Here is a 12,817-nt window from a genome sequence, read left to right as displayed (position 1 = left end):
CACTGTTCTAAGGGGACTAGCCGGCCAAATAGACCCCCTCATGGCTCTCACACAGTGGAGGAGCCACGGAAGGAGGCTGCGCCGTGGCAAGGCCTTCTCCTTTGGGCCCTTAGGCCCCATGATGCAGCTCTGCCGCTGCTGCTGGAGGAGGCCCTTGGAGGACTCCTCCATGGTGGCCTCCTTCCAGAAGACCCAGCCCGGCACTGCATTGGGGCCCCTCCTTGGGCCCAGCAAGGCCTAGCAAGGCCTTGCTTCATGCTGCTAATGCAGCAATGAAGGAGGCTGAGGAGCAATGGAGGAGGAGGGAGCCAGGAGCCAAGACCGGCTGCAACCCAGGACGGGACATTCACAACGGTTAGAAAACTGTGAGTGTCCCGCCAGAAACCCTGGGATATGGCAAGGCTATTTGAAGTGCTGTAGCGCCATTTGTAGTTTGGTGAGGTTCTCTAGCTTTCTTTGCCAAACTACAAATCCCATGATGCTGTTGGATGAGGTCATGGCAGTTAAAGTGATGTCAAACGGCATTATTTTGACTGTTTCGATGCACTCTAAGTAGCTGGTTGCTCGCCAGTGTTGTTAAAATGAGGTTTGTATGTGTATATAATGCACACTCATCCCTCCATATTTGCGGATTTGATTATTCACGGATTTGATTCATATGTACTCTCTAGGAATCTCTAGGTCCCCCAGTGCAACTCTATGGTTAATGTTAAAGGTTGCCTTGAAAGACCTAGAGATTATTCCTAGAGAGGACACTCTACTAGGCCTTTGTAGCTCCTCCAGTGAAACTCTATGGTCAGTGTCTGTCAAACGTTGATCACAGAGTTGTGCTGGAGGACCTAGAGATTCCTAGAGAGGTGTCCTCTCAGGTAAAAACATTGGAGTTTATCGCATCGCGTTCCGAGAACATTTTTGGAACCCGATTGGAACGGAACACTTTCAACTTTACCGCACGTTTCTGTCCCCATCGGGTTCCCATCGCGTTCTACATACCCCTCAAAGCGTTCCATATGTGTTCCTCGGAGGGAACGGATGAGAAAGTGATCCAAGCTTGTGGAAACATTTTTAAAACGGTCCAAGAAATGTCAGAGCGGTAATGTAATCCGTTCTTACTTCCGTTCCCATGTTCTGCCTTGTTGTGATTGGCTGAAAGGACTTCCCTCCCTGCATTCCGTCTCCCAAGCCCTTGCCTGGCCCTGGATGGGGCTCTGCGATCGCAGAGTCCTCCGAAGTCTGGCTGGAGCTTGAGAGAGCTGTCTCCCAAGCCCTAGCCTGGCCCTGGATGGGGCTCTGCGATCGCAGAGTCCTCCGAAGTCTGGCTGGAGCTTGAGAGAGCTGTCTCCCAAGCCCTAGCCTGGCCCTGGATGGGGCTCTGCGATCGCAGAGTCCTCCGAAGTCTGGCTGGAGCTTGAGAGAGCTGTCTCCCAAGCCTTAGCCTGGCCCTGGATGGGGCTCTGCGATCGCAGAGTCCTCCGAAGTCTAGCTGGAGCTTGAGAGAGCTGTCTCCCAAGCCCTAGCCTGGCCCTGGATGGGGCTCTGCGATCGCAGAGTCCTCCGAAGTCTGGCTGGAGCTTGAGAGAGCTGTCTCCCAAGCCTTAGCCTGGCCCTGGATGGGGCTCTGCGATCGCAGAGTCCTCCGAAGTCTAGCTGGAGCTTGAGAGAGCTGTCTCCCAAGCCCTAGCCTGGCCCTGGATGGGGCTCTGCGATCGCAGAGTCCTCCGAAGTCTGGCTCGAGCTTGAGAGAGCTGTCTCCCAAGCCCCAGCAAGGCCTTGGACAAGGTTTAAAAATGTAGGACCTTTGTTTTTAAATTTCCTGGCCAGGAAATTTTTTTAAAAGTCCTACATTTTAAAACCTTGTCCTACATTTCCCCCGGTTTGGAGGTCCCCAGGGATGGCAACCCTATGTTTATGTATATGTATAACATATATATATATGTGTGTGTGTGTGTGTGTGTGTGTGTAAAAGTATACATACAATATATATACAATATACATATTTTAAATATGTAATATATACAATATATATATTATATATAATATAAATATATTACACACAATATATACACATAATATATATGCATATTATATATATATATACACACACACACACACACACACATCAATTTTTGTATATATAGATTGCTGACTATATGTGTGTGAGTGTGTGTGTGTCTATATGTATGTGTGTATATAAAAAGATTAGGTTGTGTTTGCACAAATATCTCCCTGTAAAAGCCTTTTGTTCTGTGTATGTGGTACTCATGAACAAGAATACACTGTTACAAATACGCATGCGCAAATATTGAAACGTTCTCATACTTATCACGCTTCCTATAAGGACAAATGCGGTAAATTGTATTCCTGTAACGTTCTCGGAACGTTTTACATCTTGGAATGCGATAATATCTGTTCCCATAACGTTACCTCCTGAAACGTTTTGGGAACAGAATAGAAACGTTTCAGGCACTGATGCGATAAACTTCATTGTGTTTTAGCTATTTGCGGTTTTATCCATGGGGGTCTTGTGCCCCTAACCCTAGCGGATATGGAGGGACAAGTGTATATGTATGTATACACACACATATACACTTGTCCCTCCATATTCACTAGGGTTAGGGGCACAAGACCCCCATGAATCTCAGGGCAAGTGAACTACCTTGAAAGGTGTGTGTGTGTGTGTGTGTGTGTGTGTGTGTGTGTATTACACATACATATGCACACACACACACCTTTCAAGGTAGTTCACTTGCCCTGAGATTTCTCCTCCTCATTCTGAGAAGTGGGAAGAAAGACCAAGCCTTGAGATCTTGGCAACCTTATCAAATAGCTCCTTGCACCCCATCCAAAACAAGACCTACAAATGCATAACCTAATAATAATAATAATAATAATAATAATAATAATAATATTTATTTGTATCCCGCCTCTCCCTATGTTGGATTATGATTTTGTTCTTATTGTTATCTACCCTCGAGTCAATCTGGACCCATAGCGACCCTGCAGATGCGACATCTCCAATACCTCTCTGTCCTCCACTTCTCTGCTCAGTTCTTCCAAATTCATGACCTCTTTTATAGAGTCCATCCATCTAGCATGCAGCCTTCTTCTCTTTCTACATCCCTCCACCTTTCCTAGTGTTATTGTCTTTTCCAATGGTTCATTCCTTCTCACGATGCATCCAAAGTATGACAACCTCAGTTTGGTCATCTTGACTTCCAGGGACATCACTGGCTTGATCTGCCCTAGGATCCATTTGTTTGCCTTTTTGGCCATCCAAGGATAGGAAATACGATGGCTTGCACCAGACTAACTTTGACGCTCAGTTGTATATCTTTGCATTTTAGGACCTTTTCTAGTTGCATACTCCACTAACAGAATTTTGGCCCTGGAGTGCCTGTGGTTCCTTCCCACCGAGGATGCAATGATTTGGCAAGGTCTTACCATCTCTCTGCTTGCTTTCTTAATAATAATAATAATAATAATAATAATAATAATTCTCCTCCTGCATCCTCTGGTCCCAAGATGGCATCCAGCCCACCTGAGCTTCCCTGGTGGGCCCCAAATGCTTCCGGATGGCACCGTCATTTGGTGGCGTCCGTGCTTTTGCGCAATACATCTTCCCCGGGATAAAAGGCTGGGACGCCTCTCCTAAGACTTAATTAGTGGCGCCAAGCGCTTTAAGCTACAATGCGCTGATATTTTGGTTTCCAGACTCTTTTTTCATGCCTTTGGTCCTGCCCACCGTCGGAAGATGGAACGTCTCTGAAATGGGATTTTGCCCTCCGGCTCAGAGAGAGGTTCTCTTCAACCTTGTAATCTATTCTGTTCCATCAGAGACAAGCCTTCTTCTCCGTCTCTCTTTTCCTCTTTCTCCGGAAAGCATGCAAACCTTCTTCTAAATCTGCCATATAGTGGACCCTTGGTATCCACTGGGATTTGGTTCCAGGATAGCAAAACCAGTGGATGTTCAAGTCCCATTAAATGCAATGGCATCGTAAAATGGTGTCCCTTATATAAAATGGCAACAATCAAGGTTTGCTTTTTGGAATATATACACACACACACACACACACACACAATTTTTGAATCTGTGGATAAAAAATACAGAGGGCTGACTGTACACAGTTTACCGCTTTCCAAATGCTGGAACTCAGGTGAAAATAATCCAGTCCTCATTCCCACTATGTTTTAAACCAGATCGCAAATCGGTTTGAATCAGTTTAAATGACGATGGTCCACACTTGAACCAAATTGCTGAAGCGATTCGGAGAGGGGGGCCATGCACTAGACGCATTTAACCTGCATCTTTTTGATGCTGATTTTTTCCGCATCTTTTTGGATACATCGATTCCGTGCAAGCGTGAACCAGACGCGGATCGGAATTGATTTAAATTTGCCCTTTGAGCAGTTGGTGCGGGTCCATTTTGAACCGATTCATTCGTCAACGTGAACCACAAGTGAGTTATTTTATTTATCAGGGCAAATGTAGTATGAACCACATGCTGCTACCGAACCAATCCATCAATTCGGATCGCAAAGGGATTTATTTGTAAGTGGGAATTCAGGACAGGATGAATCTGGGTTGAATCTCGGATCCCTAATGTATTAGGCTTACATGGAGGATTCTGGAAGCTGCAATCCAAAGAAAGTAACTACTCCAAGGTGCCAAAGACTGCACCAGACAGGAGAAGGGAGCTTCTAAGCTCCGATTGCTTAGTCATCTCCAAATCCACGCTGCCTCCGAGTCATCCCCAGGGTTTTCCAAACTGCGCACCTCGCTGCGGCTGCGCAAGTGCCAAGAGAGGCTTCAAACTTGGGAGTCTTAAATATTTAAACATTCCTTGCATTTGTATGATGAGGATGTCACCTTAGGTAGCACAAGAACCCGCCGGCAGGGTGTTTACCTGAAATGTAAATGGGAGGCACAGCACACACAGACACCACTGAGGATGTTCATGGGAGGGTAATACACAAATCTACTCCCCCTATATATGTTGGTTGTTGTTATTGTTATGTGCCTTTGAGTCTATCCCGAACTATGGCGACCCTAAGGCGAAGTGATCATGGGGTTTTCTTGGTAAGGTTTGTTCAGAGGAGGTTTGTCATGGTCTATTCCTGAGGTTGAGAGAATGCGACTTGGCTAAGGTCACCCGGTGAGTTTCACGGTTGAACCAGGAATCAAACCCAATGCTCAAACCATTACGCCATGCTGGCCCTTGTATTTGTTGTTAACTGAGGTCAAGTTGACTTCAACTTTTGGTGATCCCATGGATGAACATCCAAGTCACACCGTCCTCTATAGCGCTTTCGATTTGGTCCTCAAGGTGACCAGACATCCTCCATGTCCTCCACTTCATCTTCTGTCCAGGAAGAATTCCAAAAGTCCTCCATTTGGATCGTGGCTACGAAGCACCGACCTTTATGCGAGCATTTCTAGCTTTTATTTAGCCATGTCTTTACATTTTTCTGCACTTGGCGGTGTTTTGCCCTCTTTTGCAGTTAGGACACCTGGTCACCACCACCAACAGGCCAAATCTCTCCCCAAACTACAAACCCCAGCATCCCCTCAATTGGTAAAGCCATGGCAATCTAAAGCGGTGCCAAGCTGCACTAAGTCTGCAGCATGGATGCAGCCGGAATGCTCCAACAGTGCAGCCATGTGCAACACAACCCCAGGCCAAGACTTCCCTGCTGGATGGGTCTCCAAAATCCGACGTCTTCCCCATCACCCCCTCCAACCTCCTAACCCTGGCTCTTCTGCTGCTGTCAGGCCTCTCCGCCCTCGAACTCAGACCTCACTGCAATGAGCCTCTGCCACCCCAGATGGACAGACCCGGCTCAGTTGTCATTTGCATGAAGGTGGCGTTGTGGCACACTAATGCAATATTGATCCCCGGGAACGCATCCAACAGCTGACAGTGGCAGGAGATGATTGGAAAAGGAAGGTGCAATGGAGAGGAGAGGGGAGAGTTGTGCTAAGCAATGAAAGAGGAGAGAGAAAGAAGGATAATAAGGACTGGAAGCAGGGAGAGATGATGATAAAAGCAGCAATGTCCGAATGAGAAGTCAAAGCTCTGACGTCGTTGCATTTTTGGTGCCACCGTGTGCCTTCCAGTCCTTTCTGGCTTATGGCCACCCAAAGGCGAACCTATCCTGGGGTTTTCTTGGCAAGATTTGTTCAGAGAGGGGTTGCTGTTGCCTTCCGCTGCGACTGAGTGGGTTTCCATGGCCGAGCGGGGAATCGAATTAAAAATGGGAACCATCCCCTGGTGAAAGTCAAGAGTGTATCCGTCTTGGAAGCACCAATCTGCCTCTCTTTTCTTATCCATCCAGCCTTTAGTGTGAGCACACTGGGATTTTGCAAGTTCTTTACCATCCTTTTCCTTTCCTTCATCCTTTAGATCCTCGGCTTATCCTTGGGTCATAGCAAACCCCGTAATTTTGGACCCAAAACCTGCCCTCGACTTATACGTGAGGTTGACGTATAGTCGAAATACAGTGGGGCTCCTTGTTATCCGCTGGGATTTGGTTCCAGGATAACAAAATCCGTGGACGCTCAAGACCCGTTAAATATAACGGCAGTGCAAAATGGTGCCCCTTATATCAAATGGAACATCAAGGTTTGCTATTTGGACTTTAGACCTTTTAGGAGTATTTTCACGCTGCGGATGCTTGAATCCGTGGGTAAAAAAATTCATGGATAAGGAGGGCAGAGTTTATATCGCTTGGAGTGTGGTAGAGTCTACTTTCTTTGGAGGTCTTTAAACAGAGGCTGGATGGCCAGGGATAGAATGGGGTTGGATTGGATGGTCTCTTCCAACTCTATGGTTATTTTGCTGCTGTTGTTGTTGTGTACCTTCAAGTCATTCCCAACTTATGGCGGCCCTATCATGGTCTTTTCTTAGCAATGCCGGGAATCCCCTCTGCAATGTCATCTTAACACAAGACCTTCCGATTTGCCCCAGTTTGGCAGCGAAAGTCAATGAATCTTCTACCGTCCCACTTTCCTGGCTGCTTTTAAAACGTCCCAGTTTCTTTTTCCAACCTCTCACTTCCCCACCTTGGTCCTCGGCTTATTTCCATCGCTGCAAAACGGAGCCCTAAGCGAAAAAGGAGAAGAATGGAGAGGACCAAATGGAAAGGACCAAATCTTGCACTTTCCTGTAGACTCAGGCAAAAGCAAACTGCTGCAGCCTCTCCAAAGCTTCGCAAATCGCTTTTGCCATCTCCATCACGTTCGGATGTTGCGTGGCCACGTTTGGCCCAGTTTTCATCTGCAAAACGTTGGAAGGCATGTTGCAAATATCTTAATTCTTTGTTTGCAATTGCTAAACGCTTACATTGCATCCTGTTGTGTTTCGCTCTCTCTGCCTTTGTTAGCAAGAGTAAGGAAACGCACGGCCTGTGCCAAGCCCCACAAATAAATGATCCAGTTTTCCCAAAGCAATGATCTCTCTTTAAGATTAAAACCTCTTTCTTCCCCTCCCCGACCCATTGGTTTATTTGACATTTTATAATCTGCTTTTCCACGCGTGTACATGTACCAAAAAGTTCTCGGAGCGGAGGACAACAAAAGCCCCGAAAACGCCCCGAGTGTTATAATCGCGAAGCGCGCCCAACACCCAAGGAAACGCGGGCAAACGCTCACACGCACACAACATTCATCCGATAATCCAATCTGTTTAAGAGCAGCAATGAGATAGATAATCCGGAATCTCTTTAAAATGATTAAAGATCAAAAGCCTGCCTAAACAAAACAAGGTTTGAAAGGCACCCTTGGAACGACCGATCCAAACCCCGGGGGAAGATTTGGGGTATTGTGCACCTCTTTTGTGGACTTCCGTCTTGTCTTCAGGGTGGGCAGCTCCAAAAAACAGCAGTTTTGGAGAGGTTGCGTCTTTGGATTTTTGCAGCAGGGAGGTTCTTTACTTATATACTCATGTATAAGTCTAGGAATTTAGGTTGAAAAATTGACCCCAAAAACCTGAATCGACTTATCCATGGGTCAATATAAGTAGTGTATTTTAACACGCATATATATATATATATATATATATGGTGAAAAGCAAGAGTTTAATCTGCCCTGGAAGCACTGACTGCCTTCTACTCTCTCATCCATCCAGCCTTTAGTATGTGCATAGTTATGTCCGCTAGGATTTTGTAACTTCTTTGGCATTGTTTTCCTTTGCTTCGTCCTTTGCGTCCTTCATTACATCTGCTTACATTTTACCCTCGACTTATCCGTGGGTCATATCAAAATCCAGAAATTTGGCCCCAAAACTTGTCCTCGGCTTATATATGAAGTTGACTTATAGTCAAGTACAGTCGGCCCTCCTGATGCACGGATTTTTTATCCATGGATTCAAGCATCCACAGGTTGAATTTATGTTATCCGCAGGGGGTCCTGGAACCAAACCCCAGCAGAGAACAAGGGTCCACTGTATAAATGGTAGTTTTAATCTTAAAAAGTAACTTTTCCATGCTCCAAGAACAGGGTACTTGATTTAAACCCAAGAGATGCTTTTATGCATCTATGGAAAACCTCTTCAAAACTCTGGATGCCTGCTCCTTGCATTCAGGGCCTTTTCTGTGTTGTCCCCTTGATTCTAGGATTCCCTTCCTGGGCTGCATCTGCACTGCAGAAGTCATGCAGTTTGACACCGCTTTAACTGCCATGGCTCCATGCTATGGAATCCTGGTCCCTCCACATTTGCTAGGGTTGGGGTGAAGGACCCCTGTGAATGTGGAAAAACCACAAATTACAAAACCACTATTCTTTTTACCTGCAAGAACACCTCTCTAGGAACTTCCAGGTCATCCAGTGCAACTCTATGGTCAACATCTGCCAGATGTTGATCCTAGAACCATGCTGGAAGACCTACAAATGCCTAGAGAAGAGCTCTCTCTAGGAACTTCTAGGTCCTCCGACACAACTCTATGGTCAACGTCCGTCAAGAGTTGCGCCGGAGGACCTAGAGATTCCTAGAAAGAACACATGAATCAACACCGCAACATAACCAAACACGCAAAAGTCAAAGCTGCAAATGCAGAGGGCGAACTGTAGTTCCACGTGGCACCATGGCAGTTAGAAGCGTTATCAAACTGTGTTATTTTCCAGTGTAAACGCAGCCATGGTTTGCTTTCATGTGAGCGCTGGCTCCAAAGCCATGCAACAATATCCATCTCCCAGCCCCAATGAGTTAGACTCAAGTGGAGTTAATACAGCCTTTTCCGGCCGGGCAGCCTGCAAATTGCGAAGCCGATCGTGCAATAAATAACCAAGAGACACCCAAAGCCACAAAATCCTGTCCATGCGCCACAGAACAGCCAGGGTGGCTCCACGGATATGAGGCCATATTTCTCGTTCCCACAATTTGTGGGTGGCTGCCTCTCATTCGACCACCGTTTTTAGGAACAATCCTACCTGTGCAAGCCGCCGCCGGCGAGCACCAGGGAGCAAATCCGAGTTCAGGGTGCAAATTTCAAACAAGTGAATTTTGTTGCCGTTTGGGTCCCTGGGCTTTTCAATGCGCTAGCTGCATGCAAAGGGAATTCGCCATTGCCTTCCCATGAGGCTGAGAAGGCAATAGCATGGACATGCAATAGCATGGATCAGCCTAACCTCAGAATATCTTGACATTTGAGGCTCTTGTCTAGTTCCTTCCAAGTCCGAGGCCTCCTTCCCACTGCCTTTGAAACCGGATCGCAAATCGGTTTGAAGCAGTTTAAATGACACTGGTTCCCACTTGAACGGGGGGTTGGCCATGCTCTAAACACATTTAACCCCACTTCCTTTTGGATAAATTGATTCCGTGCAAGTGTGAACCAGACATGGATAGGAATCGATTTAAATTTACCCTTCGGCCGGCTGGAGCGGGTCCATTTTTGAACCAATTTGTTTGTGAACGTGAACCACAAGTGGGTTATTTTAGAGAGAATAAATGCAACTGGGGCAAATGTAGCGGGAACCACGCTCCGCTGTCAAATCGATCCATCGATCTGGATCGCAAACCGATTTATTTGTAAGTGGGAACGAGGCCTTAGTAATCCAGTTGCGTCTCTCCATTGCAAACCCTGCACCGAAGGTCTCCAGAAGTCAGTAGCATTGCAACTGCAGGGTGAAGGGGGTCTCCAGCATGGATACCAAGCTGGCCTAAGGAAGGGATGTTTCTGAAGCTTGGGAAGTCTGCGACCTACAAGTTTGAGGTTGACTGGTTCAGTTCCCCCTGGCAAGCGCCTCTCCGATCCAGGGAGGTCTACCATTCCCCAGCAACAAAGGGCATTTTCACACATGAGCTGAAAAAATCACTTTGATTTATGACTCGGAGCATTGTCACCTCTGCTCTCCCACTCACTTTTCGTTTGCAAGCATGCATATATATATATATATATATATATATATATATATATATATATATCTTCTCTTGCCTATAAGGTCACTGCACAGCCTCACGCCAGCGGTAGAGAAAGTTCATTTGGGGGACTACAACTCCCCAAATCCCCCAACCAGGGTTCGGAGAGTTTTTCACCCCATGCAAGAAGGTTCTCTTCCTCTATTGAAGTGATTCAGGGAGGGCCATGCGCAAGACCCATTTAACCCATGTCTTTTTGACACTGATTTTTTCCAGTTCTTTTTGGATGAATCGGTTCCGCGCAAGTGTTAGAACCAGATGTGGATCGAAATCGATTTAAATTTGCCCTTCGGCTGGCTGGAGCGGGTCCATTTTGCACCGGTTTGTTCGTGAATGCAAACCGCCAGTGGGTCATTTTACAGGGAAACAATGCGATTGGGGCAAATGTAGCGGGAACCATGCTCCGCTGTCGAATCGCTCCATCGATTTGGATCACAAACTGATTCATTTGTAAGTGGGAATGAGGTCTGCTTTTCAACCCATCTTCTCTTTCCAATTTTGTTTCCAGATTTGGCGGCCGTCGCTGCGTCACGTCTTGGTGATCCAACCAATGCAAGAACCATGCTCTGGAGCCCCAGACAAACATTGAGAGTTTGGTGAGAGGTCTGTCCCGCTTACTCTTAAATGAATCTTTGGGCAATTTTGCAAAAACTCTATAAGGAAAAAAATTAGTGGGTGCAAATGAAAGGAGAATAGGGGATAACATATAGCAGTTTGTGAGGCCTCATTCCCAGTACCTTTTAAACCGGATTGCAATTCGGTCTGAACCGATTCCAACAACCCTGGTTCCCAGTTAAATCGATTAGCTGAAGCGATTACAAAAGGGGGGATGTCCTTTAAAGTTTGGAGCAGAACCCAAAGTGGATTCACCACCCATTGGAAAGGAAGGCATTGACTACCGGTGTATAGCTGGATTTTGGAGGGTCCCCCAATTGGAAAGGGAGAGACATAGACTGATGAATTTGGGAAGGTTCCCGATTGGGAGGCTGGATGTCCTTTAAAGTTCGGAGCAGAACCCAAAGTGGATGCAATACCCCATTGACAAGAGAGACGTAGTCTGCCTACGGGATTTGGAGGAAGGAGAGATTTTTCTCTGCCTTTTTCTCTCCTGCGCTCAGTGCGTTTTGCGGCCTTTTTCTGTCTCGACGCCCAAGAACCCTATTGTTTGCCTGTGGCTGGCAATCATTAGCAAGAGCCGCGGTGGCTGGAAGGAAAAAGGAGAATATTAAGGCAAGCTGGTCAGCCTGACCTTTATAGATCCCGCTATGGATTTCCCTTCAGAGCGCCGCGATATGTACGCAGCCCACTCAGGTCTCTGCTGACGCTTGTCAAGAAGAGCTTAATTCAAGCCAGAGCTCAGCCAGACCTGACTTTCCAGCATTCTGAGCCAGCCGTTTTTTATTTCAATGGCAGGCAGCTCTCAGCATCACCGACGGACAGATCAGCCCAACATGGCCGGAGCCATAGCCTACGGAAACAACATTAGACAGAAGCAAGGGTAGGGAATCATGCGTCGGTCCAGACGGGGTTGAGACTGCCACTCCCAGCAGCCCCGGCCAGCATGGCCAATGGCGAGGAATGCTGGGAGCGGCAGTCCAAGGATGCTTGGAAGGCCACACGTTGCTCAATGCATTATTCGGATAGGTGCGCAGATATTGGTAGACTGCAGTGCCCAGTGCTCCACAGCATTGGTGATGCTGTCCCAGGCTGCTGGGTGTTAGAGTCCAGCAACATTAGGAAGGTGGCACTTTGCCCACAGCTTTACTAACCTGACAATGTGTTGTTGTGTGCCTTCAAGTCATTTTTGACTTATGGAGAGCCTAAGGCAACCCTATCATGGGGTTTTCTGGTGACCCTAAGACCAAGAAAATACAACAATAGGGTTGTTTTAGAGTCACCAGAAAACCCCATATAGATTCCTTTATGATCACCAGAAAACCCCATGTAGGTTCCTTTAGGATCACCAGAAAACTCCATGATAGATTCGGCTTAGGGTCACCAGAAAAGCCCATGTAGGTTCCTTTGGGATCACTAGAAAACCCCATGTAGGTTATTTCAGGTTCACTAGAAAACCCCATGTAGGTTCCTTTAGGGTCACCAGAAAACCTCATGATAGGTTCAGCTTGGGGTTGCCATAAGTCAAAATGACTTGAAGGCACACAACAACACATTTGGTTGCTTTAGGGTCAGCAGAACCCCTTGTGACAGGTTCCTACATGGGGTTTTCTGGCAATCCTAAAGCAACCCTTTCATGGGGTTTTCTAGGCAAGATTTGCTCAGAGGAGGTTTGCCATTGCCGTCCTCTGAAGCTGAGAGAGTGTGACTCACCCAAGGTCACCAAACGAGTTTCACGGCCGAGCCAGGAATCGAACCCTGGTCTCCAGAGTCGTAGTCCAACACTCATA

General features: G+C 46.8%; 1 long non-coding RNA gene across 1 annotated transcript; it reads left to right on the top strand.

Annotated features, from left to right (window-relative positions):
• The first annotated feature begins 222 nt into the window (after nucleotides 1-222).
• On the top strand, nucleotides 223-11,910 carry LOC149302138 (uncharacterized). Its single transcript, XR_016272116.1, has 3 exons — nucleotides 223-365; nucleotides 10,921-11,015; nucleotides 11,826-11,910. It is a non-coding gene; the product is annotated as an uncharacterized LOC149302138 (long non-coding RNA).
• The last annotated feature ends 907 nt before the right edge of the window (nucleotides 11,911-12,817 follow it).

The sequence above is a fragment of the Sceloporus occidentalis genome, unplaced genomic scaffold, assembly GCF_023333645.1.
Source record: "Sceloporus occidentalis isolate IW3139 unplaced genomic scaffold, rSceOcc1.0.p SCAF_20, whole genome shotgun sequence".
Lineage (NCBI taxonomy): Eukaryota > Metazoa > Chordata > Lepidosauria > Squamata > Phrynosomatidae > Sceloporus > Sceloporus occidentalis.
The sequence above is the reverse complement of the archived record's forward strand: the minus strand, read 5'-3'. Positions and strand labels throughout refer to the sequence as shown.